This window comes from Corvus kubaryi, unplaced genomic scaffold, assembly GCF_017639235.1.
Source record: "Corvus kubaryi isolate FWS band 111438036 unplaced genomic scaffold, C.kubaryi_AGA036_p1.0 37334, whole genome shotgun sequence".
NCBI lineage: Eukaryota > Metazoa > Chordata > Aves > Passeriformes > Corvidae > Corvus > Corvus kubaryi.
Genome location: NW_024581108.1, coordinates 2,188,889 through 2,205,407, shown reverse-complemented (window position 1 = coordinate 2,205,407; position 16,519 = coordinate 2,188,889). Strand labels below are relative to the sequence as shown.

Here is a 16,519-nt window from a genome sequence, read left to right as displayed (position 1 = left end):
TGCCCTACTTTGCAGCTGTTTATGTTTATAGGGCCTCATTTAAATAAAAGCTGGATTCTCTCCTGCTTCAGGGAGACAAGAAGAACAAAGAAGAGAAAGTGGGAAGCAGATGAGTCAGAGCCAGCCCTGCCTTGTGCCTGAGTAGGTGGACAGCAGGGATGCGTGTACCTGTGCCCTGGTTTCCAAAGGATGTGGCAGGCAAGGATGTGGTGCTCAGGAAACGTTAGCAAGGGACTTAAAGCTGCTGCCCCACCCAGGACCCTCAGGATGCTCTTCTGAGTCTGCTGCCAGCAAGGAAAACTGGCATGTTAAAATAATTCCTCAAGCAGGAGTTGCTCAGAAAGAAACCAAGATGTGGTGGGAACTCATGAGAACTGCTACATGGTGCTTCCCAGGCAAGGCAGTCCCTGCAGCCCCGCTCTCACCAGTGTGGCTCTCTGCAACAACTCAGAGCTGCCGTTTGGGGCTTCAATTTGTTCTTTCTCGAGGTTTTGGATAAAAATATACAGTCATTGCTGTAACTGCCTTAAAACTCGTGCCAAGTTTTACAGGGGATTTATAGCCGAGGATAGATAATTCCGGATAAATTAGGTCTTTCAGGAGAGAATGGTGGCTTTTTTTCTTTCACCCTGTAAGTATTTATGCCTTCAAAAGACAGCGGTTATTTAAAGGGCAGTGGGTTGCACCACAGCACAGCAAGGTTAGGAAGCAGCTTGCTTGTAAATCCTGCCCCCCTGCCCTGTAAGTTAATCGTGTGGTCAGGGGAGCTTGGGGAAGGCACAGCTCCCAGCCCAAGCTCTCCTCACGCCTGCGTGAAACCAGTCAGAAAACCCTTTCCTGCCTCCTGGTGAACACCCAGGGCACCGAAAGGTGTTAACTCACGGTGTTTACAACAGCATCCAGCAAGTCTTTAACCACCGGTGCTGAGCAGATCGTTTTCAGCAAAAGAAATATGCTCAAACGGCAGATCCTTCCCTGGCACCTGCCCCTGAAGGGTTCACAGCAGCCCGGGCTGGGTTTGACAGATGTGTTCATTTGCTGTGGTGCCCTTTCCGAGTGGAGGAAGGGGACTGCGGGGCTGAATCACAGAGCTCAAGCTCTGCTTCCTCCCAGGTCAAATCACGCATTACCCATGGTGAGCACCTCTCTTGCCTTTTGGAAATCGTTTCCAAGCACTTGCTGCAGTGCAAGCTCTTCTCCTTATGTTCCAAGAGCTGGTGTTTTCCCTACCCATTGCAGCCCCGCTGCTGTATGGAAATACGGAGTTCTTTGCAGATCCACGGAGCAGAGCTTGCCAATTTGAGTGATCCCTGACCATCCTGTCAGGGAGAGGGCACATAAAACTCTCCTTGGATGACTATTAGAGAAATGCAGGTAGTTTTTAAACAACCATTACTTCATAACTTTTAAATGACCGCATCTAACAGTACATTCAGAAACTGCCTGAGAACTGTGCTGAGTAAACAACACAATAAGCATGTCAGAGAGCCACAAGTGCACACCTGAGGCAAATATTTGTTTGGACAAGTATTCACAAAACTTTCTTCCTGCAGGAATTCTTGTAAATAAAAGGCAGCCCACCTGAACACAATGAGCTTGGAGCGTTATGGATGTCAGTGAGCCAGGCTGGCAGTTTCCTATGGGAAGGGATCTAACAGCTTTTGCATCCCTTTTGGTGCCAGGACTCCCACGAGTAAGTACTGAAGCAATGCTTCAGTCTTGGCAACTCTGGGCCTCCTTACCAGGACAGAATGCAATCCCTAATTGCTTATTCTCCTCTACTTCTACCCTACACAAACAGCTCCTTTGCACTGGAGTGAGCGAATGCCCTCGGTAACGCCCACAGCAGCATGTCCCCTCTGCATCTCTGGGGTGTGCTTGGGGATACCTCATTTCCCAGCCCAGCCTGCCCTTTCCCAGCTTCCCTGCAGGATGGGAGAGGCTTCAGTGGGAATGGAGGGGGCTGTTGATTTGCTGGAGAGATTCAGGGGTCCTGAAGATGAGTCCAAACCCAACTGAAGGGCAGGGTTTGTGCTCTCACCTCTGCCCTGCTTCCTCTCGTACCGAGGGAAAGGGAGCAGCTCTGGTGCAGCCAGCCCTTGCCCTGCTCCTCTGGTGCCTCTTCTCTGTCTGAGAAGTTATTTCTTGGTCTTGCACCTTTTTCCTGGCCCTCCCAGATGCTATAAAGCACTTGTGGTTACCCAGGGATGTGTGGTCACAGACTTGCTCCACCACCAGCCCAGGCAGTTTAGAAGAAAATTAAACAGTGCTTTTCCCTGTGATGCCGGTGGCTCGTTGCCATAATTACCGCTAGCTCTGCCCTTTCCGGCGCCTGCAGCCCGCAGCCACCCATCACAGTGCCTTCCTGCACCCTCTCCTGCCTCTGCTCAGCGCCTGTGCCCGGCACCTCCTGGCACAGCAGCCGGCACCACACCCAGGAGCCGTGCGGATGCAGGAGCTGCCGGTACCCCCCCACAAACTCCATCGCCCCCGCCTGGGGACCCAGAGGCTGCAGACAAGCCCGGAGGGCTCGTGGAGCCATTGGCAAAACACAGCCTCATTAACGCCAGCAGGCGCTTCCCAAAGCCCAGCTCTACCTGGCAAATTAATTTAAATTATTTATGTAATTTGAACTCTATTTTAAAAAAGGGAGTGAGGCAGAAGCATACACAACGCGCTTCCCAGGTAATTAGGATGCCTCATTGTTTAAAGCTTCATTTGCACTTTAATTGCTTTGATTTATTCCAGTTTTCCTGAGTGTAAATCCAAAGCTCCTCCTCACTTAGTCCTTCAGCCCCTCAAGAGCTGCTGCTCCACCAAGCAGTGCCCACCCTGTCTCCAGCGTGGGGACACCCACCTTTGCTGGGGACTTCAGGACAGCTGTGGCAGAGCCACCCAGGTGCTGGCATCACTCCCTGGCAGCTGGCTGTGCTCCAGGGAGCCACTGAAGTGCAGCCAAGTGACCTGCTCTCGGCAGAGGCCGGGGAGAGCAAGCGGCTGTTCATTGCTTACGTGATTTGTGACCCCCTGAATTACCTGTGACTGTGCACCACATAAGGATGGGGCTTGCAGGCAGGGCAAACTCTGCTTTGACTGAGAAAAGCTCTAAATCAGGTCATCCCCAAGCCATTGCATGTTCCTGCCTCACCTCAGTGTCAGTCGGTGCCTGTGTGTGTCCAGCTCAGCCTCACTGACCTGCAGGCTGAGGTTTCACCTTCCCTGCCCCGGGCAGTCCCTGGGGGCTAAGGAGGGAGGGAGGATGCTCCTACCCTGAGGAATAGGGAAGGTTGCTCTGGGCAGTGGCTGTGCCCTGCCTCCTCCAAGGCAGTACCGGGCTCTCAAGTGCATCCTGTCAAGGAAATGAGATTGAGGAAGATTTTTCCGGACCCTGCCCACTAATTGTGTCTGAAGGAGGAAGCAGCCCACTTGCTAATGATTACAGATAATTTACTGTGTAGGCACATCAAGAAATGGGGAAAGAGCTGCAAACTCTTCCTAGAACCTGCTCAAAATAAACAATGCAATATCAGATGAAACCAGCTCCTGCTTATACCAGTGAGTGCATCAACTGCACTCCCATGCTGCAATCCCCCTCAGTCTCCTCTGGGGTTCATTCCAGCCCCCTTTCCCAGGAACAAACACAGGCAGAAGGTATCAGAACTGTTGCCAGAATAGGAAAAAAATAAAACCACCCTCTCAGTTACATCACTTTGGTGACAGGGTGGGGAAAGGCTGCTTGCCCAGAGCAGAGTCCTGCATGGGCTGGCTGGCTGGCCTTTTTGTTCCCAGTCCTGTCCCCCACAGCAATCCTGGTCAGGGCTTTCCTGCTGGCACAGGCAGCTGCAGCTGCCGGGAATATCTCCCCATTCACAAACACACTGAGTTTGATGATATTTGACAGACGTGTCAAAAAGAAAAAAAAAAGCCTTTTCAGATGTTTCAGGTGTTTAAAAATAGTTAAAGAAGGTAAATGATTCATTTTGACTTGTACATAAAACGTGAAATTATAATACTACGTTTTGACTCTACCAAAACAATTTACCATTTTCCCAGCAAACTGTTTCTGCAGAGGAATTTCTTGGCGTTTCCAGTTGGGTGCATTTTCAAGATTTTGATCTAATCTGGACCAAACCCCAGATATAAAAGCATTAAAATCCCCCACAGTTTGTTGGTTTGTTGCCAAAAAGGGCACATTTGGCAAACATCTGTCTGAATGTATGTTTGCCACGGTGGGAGATGCATGCGGAGCTCAGTGGAATGCAGGTTCTGCTCACAGAGCTCTATCCCCACCCTCCTCTCACTATTGCAGGCTCCTTGCACCCTTTATCACTCTTCAGCAGAGCTTTCCCCACTGGTCCTGGGGCATTTCTCTCTCTGCTACCTCGGGGGTCCTCCAAAGCCTGCTGCTCCTCTGCCAGATCATCAGCATTTTCCCTATCCCCCTGCCCTCCCAGTCCCAATGCTCCTGCAAATGCTGGGCTCAGCACTGGCTCTCCCAGCTGTGTCAGGACCTGCCCCTGCTGGGGGAATTTCACCCAACTATACTCTCCTTTTTGTTTGTTGCTTTGGAGTTTTTTTGGTTGCTTTGTTTTGTTTTCCAGAATTTCCCCCCCACTTTTTTGGACATGCTGTTGGATTTTATGTGTTTCCTCCAGCATGCTCCCTGCTCACCCCAAAGCGTGCTATCCGTAGGTATAACCAACATCCTCACTGGTCCCGTCTGCTGCCTAGGAAACTGTTTTGCTTTCATCTGAAGGAGCTGTGCCACCCTTGTGCTGGGAACAAAAGTACTTCCTGCCCCAGGCATGGCAGGGCTGACAGCGCACCTGCAACTCGCAGTTGAACAAGTCATCTCACTAAAATACAGCAGCACACCACCAGCTCTGACCTCTGCTGGTCCTTCCCGGAGAGGAAGGCCTCACACAAGTGGTCAACAAGTTTCACCTGCACACAAAGACCACAGCTTGGATTTTTCCTGTGCCATCAATAGGCATGAATGCAAACACCAGGAGCAAGCCAGGCCAGGAGCATAAAACTTGGATCTGACTTCAGTAGCCTGAGGATGTAGTTTTGTGTGTGACTCACAACCATGTCCTCAAATAACCTCACACTGTCAGTACTGGGGGAAAGGAAATCATGGGGGCAGAGCAGAGTCCTCACACAGATGCTTTCCCCTACTGCCTGCTGGAAATCCCTACAGATGGAGGATGGAAAGCTCCCTGCTCTTGCTCATCGTTGTCCTCAGTCTCCTGGGTGCTGGCACAGAGGCACAAACTTTCCTGAGTGCTGCTCCCAGCATCCCCATCCAATTCACTAGGTGCCTGAGAGCCAGGTGGGAGAGGGAATCAGCTAATTAAAATAAAATGAAAACTGGAGTGTGAGGCTATAAATAGGAGAGTGCTGGGAGTTTCCTGATGCTAAAACATGCTTGTGGGGAAGGAGATGCAGGAAGCTCTGGGGCAGAACTCTGGAGATCTACCAGGGAAGATGCATCTGAGATCTGCAGGCACCTCCTGCATGTGAGAGGGTGTTCAGACAGGGATGACTCTGCACTACTGGCTGGAAGGATGAGGGGATGGCTTGCAGGCTCTTGTAGCAACCTGGGAGAGAGTCACCTGCTGGTTCCTCTGACCTGGGGCCAGGCTGGCTGTCAGACTTAAAGCAGCAGGTGAGGGACCTCTCCTCTCCTCCCCACACAATGCAAGGAAAGGCTGTGGGCAGGAAGGGCCTGATGCAAGCAGAGCAGGGCAAGCTGCAAAGGGAGGAGTAGGTAGGGCAAAGGGGTCTGACTCTCAAACTACAATCCCAGAGACCTCTGCTCTACTTGATGGTGAAGGTGTTGAGCACTTTCTGCATTTAAGTAGCTTTTGGGAGGTGCTGCACCAGCCCTGTGTTGGGGTGGCAGGACAGCAAGAATGACCACGTGTGTCCTGCTGTCACAAGAACACTTACTCCCTTTGAGTCCCCAATCGAGCAGAGGGGCCAGGTCCTCGAGGAGCTGGCTTCAGCATCACATGGCTAGGGAGATGCCTCTGGAAGCCAATCAGCTCCCACACAAAGCAAGTGGCATCTCTGCCCTCCCTGGGAGCTGTCTTCAGCTTGTCCCTGCTGCCAGGCTGGGGTGGCACACTGCAGCCAGGAAGAAATTGCACAGAAACATTTATGCCCCTGTTATTCCCTCTGCCCGGAGCACAGGGTTAGTAGAGGTGGGATGAGCTCAGCAGGCTGCTATTGCTGCCATCAGTCTGGCCTTTGATTAAGAGTGATTGTTCTGCTCTTAATTAACAGGAGCCAGCTGCTGGCTGTTCTGGTGGAATGGAGCAGCAGAGCCCAGTGGCTGTGATAAAAGGAGGTTGTGTCTGCTGGTTCCCATTGAGCCTGGCAGGGCCACTTTCTGCCCAGTCACACAGTTAATCTGTGCGCCATGTCACTGAGGACCCTGAGCCCAGGGAGGGGGATGCAGCCCCACCAGCACTGCCAGGGTTCAGCCTCTGCACGAACCAGCAGCAGACACGGGGGATCCAGATAATCCCTGGGGTGATTTTGCTGCTCTCTGTTCTCCCAAGCCACCCTGAGGTGGTACTGCTGGCAATGCCTGACTGGTTCCCCCACGGTTTAATTCCTGGTCTGCTCCTCAGAGACCTGCCTGGGGCAGAGCCTCTCCTGTGACAACAGGTCTCATCCTCTGGTGACATCTGGCATGCTGCTGCTCCTCGCCCAGGTTTAAGGCAGCCATCTACCCTGCACGAGGCTGCCCTAGGAGCAGGTGTGCTGCTGTTCAGCCTGTTGTACTGACAGCTGAGCCAGCTCCCCAGCAGATGAGAAGGCATCTCAGCTGCTTCTGCTCCGCAGGGCAGTGACTCTTGAGCAGGCAGCAGGGTGTATCCCAGTAAAAGCTTCACCAAGAACATCACACCATTTTTCTGAGTAGAAAGCTCACCTCAAACCTTTGTAATGCAGGGACAGCACACAAGACAGAAGTGACGGGTAACTTGTAAAATCAAGGGACCTTTGCCTTGCCATACAACTGCTGAATTTATTTTGGCAAGGCTGGTCCAATGTTAATTATTGATGACAGTAGCTCGATGCTGGTTGTCATGAACTCTTAGCAGCATGAGAACTCTGCTGGGGGTGGTGCTCCCCTCAGCAGACAGTCATTAACTTGTCTGAAATCACAGTTGAGTCATGGTAGGGGCTGGTGGTGCCACAGGCTGGAGATGGCCCTCAGTGGATTCTGCTCTACACTTGCTCTCCATCATCTAAGTCCATGCCACTGCCAGTTCCTCCTGGAACAGCTCTGTGGCACTAATCTCAAGGTCATCCTCCTCATCCTGCACAGCCTCAGCCTCTGGGATGGGGGCAACACTGGCATCTGCTGCTCTGGCATCACCTGGGAGATGAACGCTGCACCCATCTGATGCAGTGCCAAGAAAAATAATGCCAGCCCAGAGGTCGCTGGGGAGACACTTCCCTTCCTCTGGTTTCTAGCCTTCTCTCTACCAGCCATCTAATAAATCTAATAAAATCTGTCTTGTTGATGTCTAATTCAATTCCAGCACCCAGAGACCAGGCTCCTTATATCACTCACAAACCTAACCAGCTCCATCCTTGGCACATGAGCCAGGCCAAGGGGCTGCTGCAGGCTACTCCAGAGGAGGGCAATTACCTGGGATCAGGACTCACTCTCCCAATAAATTATATGTTTATAGATTTTCCTCAGGTCACATCTAATTGAATTTTTAGGTGCTTGAACACCGTGGTCAGAGGCAGCTGATGACTTCGAGGCTGAAGTCTGGGAACTAAATGAGGTGCCCTGAGTGTCACCTCAAAGACATGTCACCACAGCACCTCCTGCTCATACCCTCACACAGCATCAGCAACCTGCAGTGTGTTCAGCCTAATGCCATCTTCAGTGAGCAGCTGGCCTTTGATCCCTGCTCTAAAGGGAAATTACTTCCAAGGTCCCCATATTTGCTGGAGCATCTGGAAGCACCAGGGCAGGATGGTGGCTCTGCTCCATGGTGCATTTTCTGGTTGCTCAGTCACAGAGTCAGGGCTGCAAATGCCTTGATCTGAGCTTCAAGAAGTGCGTCTGACGAAGGCTTCTGGCACCATCACCAGGAGGATCACCCATGCTCTGTCACAAGCTGCTCAGGAACCACAGCAGAATTCCCAGAGGAGGGATTTGGGTATCCACAGCGCTGCCCTCCCAAAGATCCTCCATCCACCTTCCAGGGATGCTCCAAGCTGTCTGGGAGCCAGACTGGAGTGGTGCTGGGAAGTGCCATAGCCCCTTGCACATGTGCCAGCCAGCATGCAGCAGAAAGGGGTTGGGGTGGCTGAGATGAGCATGACCCAGGGGATTTGAAGTAATAACTTGTGTATTCCAGTATTCCCTCTCCTTTTCATCCATCCCCAGCCAGGTGGGGACACTTCCATGTACCCCATGCAGCTCAGACCACCTGCAGGTGCCCCTGCTGCTGGTTAGACAGCACCCCAAGGTGCAGGAGTGTGTGGTGCTTCTTGGGACTAAGCCATTTGTTTGCACAAACTGTTGGTTTTTCAGGCTTTCTTTGCTAATGAAATTCTTTCCCTCCTTCAGAAAAAAAAGCCAGGAGCAGGGGCCATGCCCATGGTGTGGGAAGCTCCCAGACTCCTCGCTGCCAGATCCCAGGCAAGGAGGGAGCTCAGCATGGAGGCAGCACAGAAATTGGGTGGCTTCCCCATCCGACAGCACGAGCAGGCGTGCTCTCCCCCAGGAGGATGTGACAATTTGCTGTGCTGGAGCTTACTGCCAAAGAGATAAAATATTTATGGCTGCTCTCTCTAGCTTCCCATTTCCAGCCACGGTGACTTATTTGTTACAAATTTACATGCATGTTTAAAGACATCTTTATGTTCCTTCTAAGTATAAAAGGTATATTTCTCCATGTAGCATTTTGCCAGTCAGAATCAGCCGCCCCATCTACTATGTGACTGCATTTGTGCCCGGCCTCAGTGCTCATTTTCCTCTTGGTAATGATTATCATTATATGAAGAAAAATGGGTCATTTACAGCGGTTTCTCCCCAAATGAAAGGCTGTGGGATACAGGATATCATTAAAATTCTAAACGTGACTTCCAACCTCAAAAGCAGGCTCTTGCTATTCGGGGCTCTCTACCGAGGGAGGGAGGAGGGGAGGTGGGGAGAAGGCGCACGATGAATGTGCTTTGGCCATGAAATCACTGGCTGACATCTGCACTGGCATTAACCCGGGCTGAGGTTATCCCTGCTGCTGACACACGGACACCCGGCTGGCCCTGGAGGGCAGAGGCTGCCTCCCAGTCTCTCCAAGACTTTCTCCTGGCCAGCACATCCCCAGGGCTCTGGTTCCAGCCATGCTGTGTGTGGGACAGTGCAGCCAGAGCAGGTGACGGGAGTTAATTCCTACCATAAAAAGAGCAATTTAGCTCCTGCCAGAAGGATGTGGCTGGGTGAGGTCCCCTGCAGAAGGGGAAGCTGGCGAGCTTAAAAACTGGTGCTTGGACAAGGAAGAGAGCAGGATGAAGTCCTCAGACACGGTACCCCTGGAGGCAGCACTTGCCTTGTCCTTACCCACTGCTAGGGCTTGAACTGCTAGGCTGTGAGGGTGTCGCTGCTGTCCCACAGGCCAGCTGTCCAGGACCTGCCACCAGCCCCTCCAACACCCCTGTATCCACCACTGCAGGTGTCTGGGGATGGATGAGATGCTTGCCAAAGGACTCTGCCCACCTCCTCAGCCCTGGATCCAGGCTTCCAGCACCAGGGTCCTCGCTAGGCTTCGGCTTGACTCCTTCCCTCCTCACTCCTGATGACAGGAAAATGTGTCCTGCCCACATTCAGTGCCAGCTTTTTATGTGGGAGCAGATCTCCCACCTCCTGGTGTTCTCCACTCCCTGCTCCCCAGCATGCTGCTACCCCAGAGTCCTATTTCTATCTCCTGGTATCCCCAGAAGGGGATTCATGGGAAATGTTTTGCTTGGAAAAGCTATGCAACTTCCGTGCAAGCCTGAAATTGCTGTGTACAGAGCTGTAAGGCAAAGCTAATCCATTTTGCAGCTTAGCCAGCTGCTGAAAGCTGCTATTTAAGAGTGAGGAACTGCTAACTGTTTTTCTCCCCTCCATGAAATGGGAGGGACAAGGGATATTCAGAGGATGAGAGATGGAGACTGACCCAAAATGGCTAATTTAGAAACATCTTTTAAAAAAGGAGACTTGCCCTGAATTGTTAACTTTTGAAGTCATTCCTTTCAAAATGTGCTCAGAACAGACTTATTTTTCATTCTCTTTTCCTTCATTTTAAATCAAACCGTGCACAGAAAGCTCTCTTGCTGCTGATCCCAGCCAAGCCAATATGCCATGGCTAATGCCAAGCCTCATCATGGGGCTCAGGAACAACCACACCAGCCCATCCCAGTGACTGCATTAACCAGCTCCATGTCACAGCATTGACTTTGCACGGTCACAGCCATGGAGTTACGAGTGTGCTTCCAGGCTGGCCATGCCCAGCTGGGCAGCCCTCCAGGTGAGGGTCCCCAGGCACCCAAAAATCATGGCAAGGATGGAGACAGGGAAGCACAAGTGGGATTTGGGTTATCCCCAGGGCAGGACAGGGCAGGGAGAGCATCTCTCCTCCTTGGGGCTGGTCTCTGTTAGGGGTGTCAGAATGACAAGTTACTTTGGTCTGGCAGACAGGCTGAAAACCCAATATAAATTATTTCTGTTTGGCAGTCATTTAATTGTTTTCACTCGGGGTTTTGAGCAAAATAAAAATACTACAAAGAACGGCTAGGAGCAATCCTGGGATGCTTTGTTCAGCCTCAGAAATATGTCCTTTCTCTCTGGGGCTGTTTTACCCTCCTCCTTCCCTCCCCTCTGCTGATAACTTTAGATTTAGTTTAAAGTAGCAAATGGTTTGGACTTTTCAGGAACAATGAATGTGGTTTGCTAGAAAACATAGATTTGAGGGAAGAGGATTCAAACCTCATTCCCAACTGATGCCAGACAAAGGGAAGAGCAATAAAACTCCTTTCTATCCACTAATGGCCACAAAATCATCACTCACTGGGAGGGAAGCTCATGCCTGGGAAAGTGGGGATAAAGTGTGGAATGGAGCAGACATCTCCCAGTTTTCCAGAAAAAACCTGAAATGTGGTAAATGGCAGGTGTTTCTCACTGAATTTGCAACTGTATGAGGCATGGGACAATTGGTGTTTGCAGAGCATCCCTCCAGTACAAAACAGGCAATGATGAAACCCTGCTAAGGATGAGATTTGGGGAGGTTGGGGGAGACTGGGGGCTGTGGCAGCCAGGGCCACTGCTGGGCTGGCAGAAAACCCACCTGGCTGCAGAGGCACAGTGAGTGCACTCGCAATCAGCTGCTATTTTAATTTGCATTCTGAAACTGCTCCTGGAAGCCCTCCCTAAGCACTACACCAACATCTTGCACTGACTTTTGCACCACCATTTTCCCTCTCCCACCCTTGCTCAGCCTTATCCTTTTCCACCCTCTGGCTGAGACCACCAATGCTCTCCCATAGGATCCGCCGTGGCCTCATTAGGCGACCATTTCTCATTAGGATTCCTGGAAGCCCACGTCCCCCTGGAAGCATGGGAGACCCAGGGGATCCTGCACCACCACAGCTCCAGGGGTACCTGTCTGCTCTGTGTCCCTGTGAATTACAGTTCTTCCCTGTATTTACACACTTGCATGAAGTGAGGATGGCCCCGCTCTGGGTGCTTAATTCCTGTGTAATTAGGTAGCCAGTATCTGCCACAGTGCCACATCAAGCCTGCACCTTGTAGCCACCACCACGCTCAGCTCCTCCCCTTAGGGATGTCCCCATGTCCTGTGCAGCCCAGAGGGGCTGGGTATGAGCACAGAGGCCAAATATGGGACAGAAAATCATGAATTTCTGTGGTCTGAGGGATGCAGCAGGAATTGTGCAACTGAGGGGGGGATCCTCACAGCCCCTGGGCTGCTTTTGTCTGACACCACAGCACTTGTGCCTCCTTCCCCATTAGTGCCATTAGCTCTGTCCCACTCTGCTGCTCTCCCTGACAAGCGCTGGCCCAGGGATGGGACATCACTCAGAGGAGATCTTGGCCAGCAGGGATGCATCCCTGCTTCAGGGAGATGCTCTTTGGCCTGCTTCCCTCAGCATTTTGCTTCAGCTCAATTTTGGGGGTTTCTTCCTGCTTTGGGAGCACTTCCCTGAACTCCCTTCTTTCCATACCTCTCTTCCTGGCCCCTTTGTGTGTCGCAGATATCACCCGACTCCTGTGTGATGGCTGGGGCTGGTGGCTGTCCACCTTGCCTGTGGTGCCAGATGGAGGTTTCCAACCACATCACTAAACTCTGACATCCTGCTGGAGAAACAGAGGGATGTCCTGCCAGAGTGAGCTGGCCCAGCAGGACATGTTTTCCACCTCCTGGACTTGTTTGCCCACAAGAAGTGAAGGCAGCTCCAGCTTGCAGTGTGAGCTGAGGGGAGTACGACCCCCCTCCAGTGCTCAGCCCTGCCTTGTGATGGGGTGGGGGTTCCTCTGACTCTCCAAACCTCCCTGGTGCTGGGCGGATGAGGAGCACACTGGTTTGAGTGTTCCTACAAGAATACTGAGCTACCTACGGCTTTTTGGGTGCATCTTTGTATTCTCTTCCCATGGAAAGCCAATTTCTTTGTGCTGCACTCCAAAACAGCTCAAGTACACTTGTAGGAGAGGCTGCAGAGAGCTGGCTTTTCTCTCCTGTGAGCTGGAACACGAGTGACATTGTGCATGATGTTTGTGTGAGCTACACCCTGCAGGATACCCTGTAAGCCTTGGGGCCCGGGCTGTGGCAGGATGGGGATAGCACAGCTAGATTCAGACTTGCACTAATTTGATCTCAGTTCAGCTTTGAACTGATTAGGACACACACAGTGCAATGTTGAATCACTCCAGTTTATGCCTAAATAATAACTATATACAGATTTCTGCTGAATGAATTACACATGTACAAACACACCCGTTCTGTAAATTCAAACAAGGTCTTGAAACACAACTAACCATTCATCACCACGCAAATCTGCCACTTCAGACTGCTGCTAATGCTGGGATTCCCCTTCTCTGCTGAGCAACAAGCCAGCCCTCCAGTTCGTACATGGCTCGGCCTACAGCAGCCAGCTGAGCATCAGCGGCAAGAAAACAATGCAGATAAGCAGGAAGGAAAGAAGGAACCTTGTACAACAAACACACGGCACATCTGTCCCCTCCCTGCCACCTGATCGACATGCCACAGCAAACAGCAGCTCCTAGGAAGTCATCACTTATCCATGTCCTGCTAGACAGCATCTGCTGCAGGCGAGATTATGGATGGCCTGTTAGAAGGGGTCGTAGATGGTAAGATCCCATTACAGGTGTCATTTCTTCTGTCAACACATGGAGAGCTTGTATCTGCAGCTTCTGTTTGGCAATGGTGAGCTCCAGGGACAGGGAGGCTCCTCAGTGTCAAGCAATACACATTTCTGTGGGCTGGAGATAACCCACAGCAGCAGGGAGCATTTTGGGATCCTGCAGCAAGAAACAGCATTACTCATTTTGGGCAGTCCCTGGAAAAGTCTCCATTTTTGGTACAAACACTACGTATCAGGAACATGGAAATGATTCATGAAGTCTAAGCTGAACAAGGCCACTCCACCTTCCCTTCCTCTACTGCAGTGAAAGTAATAGAAAACAGATTTTTTTCTTTTTTTCATTATCTAGCTGGAAAAAAAAAAGCCAAAACTAAACAACCCATGCTAGGGTCCTGTTCAGCTGTGGGCCCTGAACCTGACTCTTGCACTGCATCCCCAATTTACCCAGGAACCAGCTCATTGCCTGAGAGCACCCAGCAGCCAACAGGGTTTTGCTGGCAGCAGCTGCCTTTGGTTCTCTATATCCCTGCATACTAATATGAAGTAAAATGGGATGGTAATTTAATCCTATGCCACTAGAAGCAAAGCATCACACAAGCCTGCTCATCCTCTCCTCTAAGTTTAGCCCAACAGTGTATTAAAAAGCTGCTACTGGATTCTCGCCAGCCCCTGCTTAGCTAAACTACCTGACTCTGCAGAATAGCAGAAAATTCTCCACTCTGTGTTATTTTTGATCCTTGGGAGAACGACCCACATCTATCAGGGAACTTGACCCCCCACAGGGCCTGCAGGAAGCCAGTGTAATTTGGAAAAATGTGTGGAGTGACGAAGGCTTTCTTGTGACATTGGGCATGTTTCCTGCTGCCTGGAGCTGGGCTGCTGGAATCTCAGCTTGGAGCTCCTTCCATGCCTCCACTGCAAGCCCATACACAGTAATGAATAAATCTGTCCCTGCTCACTTATAAATAGTTTATAAAAGGTTCATAAATAATTTCTAGATGTTTTAATGAATAGTTAATCAATTGTTGCCAGGCCAAACAGGTCAGCAGATTGCTTATATCCATCCATTACAATGGCTGCTGATGAGCTTATAAGCATCAGTAGGACACCACAGATGTCTGTGATGGGCTTGTAGTGTCTATAAAGGGTTAACAAATAATTAATAAATGATGTGGGTGCTCTTTTAATTAAAAGCCATAGAAGGCCATTGCAAAATGTATTCTTGGAAAGCTACGGGCAACACAGCAAGCAAACATCTGGACCTGGTTTTGTATCCCTGCCTCTGAGGAGCAAAGCTGGCAAAGAGGTGCCAGCCTGGCCCAGCAGGCAACCTGGCTGCCTGAAGTGCAGCAAATTTCCTTTGTTCAAGGCAATCCAGCTGATTCCAGAGAAGCATGGGCTGTTCCTGATCCCCTCTTTGAGCCTGGATCCTGCACCAGGGAGCTCATCCACCTCATCCCCAGCTGCTACAGAAGCATCCTCCATGCTCTGGCTGCCGTGGGCAAGGTACCAGAAAGGCAGGGGACAAGGATGCTTGGGAAAACAAGACAATTCCCATTTTGTGGCGCTCTGGCCTTGCACCTGCGCTCTTCCCTCCTCGGGGGTTTGGGGTGAGCTGCTTCTCCCCTGGCCTCAGCATCCCCTCTGCCCAGGGGTTGGGTAACACACGAAATGCCACACCGAGGAGTTGTGCTCTGGAGCACCACAAGGCAATAACATACTTGTGGTGTTTGGCCTCTTTAGCAGAGGCTCTTTATTATCATTAAGCACTGAATATTTCTGGATGATAAAAGCAATTAAGTGTAAAAAAAGGTAATGATCCATCCCATATTGCATCCAAAAGATATGAAAATCCCTCATAAAATTATCACCCTAGCACAGAATGGGACATAAGTATCTTTATAATGTAAGACAGAGAACTTTGCTTACAGTCAGAACATTTATAAGGCATTCAATTAGCCACCGGAGGGTTTCTTAGTATTCCCAATTCTCCACGAGCACGGAGGCAATTACAGGAGATTCTAACTTTTTAAAAGAAAGACAAAAGACAGGAGAATTTGGATAAAACCTGTTCCCAGGTTCACCCTGGAACACACATGCAGAGGAAATTTCATGCAGATCAGGCTTAATTTGCTGCACAATTTAGCTCAGAGCCAGAGTGAGACTCTTCCTACTCCTTTGCTGGAAGATCCTTCTGCGTGGCAAGGGGACCAGTACATGATGTACTGTGCCGTGAGCTGGTCCTGAGGATGCTGGGGCAGGGTGCCACCCCTCATCCCACCACCTTTGCAATGTCCCCAAGCCCTTCAGCAGGGTCCCAATGCCAGCTGCTCTGGAGTATCCATCATGGGGACCCCCATCCCCTGTTCCTGGCCTGTGGGTGCTGGCAGTGGGTGTCTGTGCCTTCAGCCTGTACTGGCCCAGGGTCACTCAGCCCCTGCACACTCCCCCATGCATGACTGTGCGATGCTGCCGTGTCCAGGGACTCATTTAGGTTGGAAATAAGGTGTGTATCTGTAACGGGCAGTTAATGGTGAGGGTAATCAATCACAGCAGCAGATTAACCAGGGACATGATGGATTTCCTGATTCTGACACCTTTAAATCACGATCAGTTTCTCCTTCCAGAACTGCTTGGGCTGAGCCAGAAGCGATGGGCTCAGTGATGCATCACCCAGTCAAACCTCCCCACAAACTGGTGCTGTGGTGGGAGCCCCCCTTCACATCCACCCCGTCCACATCCACCTGCCACAGGGTACCGGGGCTCTCCTGCCCTGGGAGAGGCCAGCAGCAGGAGGAGAAACTCTCCCTGCACCAGGGGCTTTGGGCGCTTCCTCCTGATCTATATTTTGAGAACATTTCAATGGATCAAGGTGCCAGGTCTGTAGTGCTGCCAGGAAACATTATTTTCTTTTAATAAGGGCAGCAGGTCATTTCATCTGCTCTGCTCCTCCAGTGGGGAGGTAGGGCTGCACCTTCCCAGCACCAGCACCTCTCTTCTCCTTTCAGGGTGGCTGTGGCAGCCCTTTCCCCCTCACCAGGAAGGCAGCAGCATCCCAGCACAGCCCCTTCCCTGCAGCTTCTGAGGATCCACACCCCCCTACACA

The 16,519-nt window shown here is 51.1% G+C and overlaps 1 protein-coding gene across 1 annotated transcript in view; it reads right to left on the bottom strand.

Moving 5' to 3' along the window:
- The window catches only part of TMEM121 (transmembrane protein 121), a 38,951-nt gene that overhangs the window by 7,224 nt on the left and 15,208 nt on the right, over nucleotides 1-16,519 (bottom strand). The window lies entirely within an intron of this gene.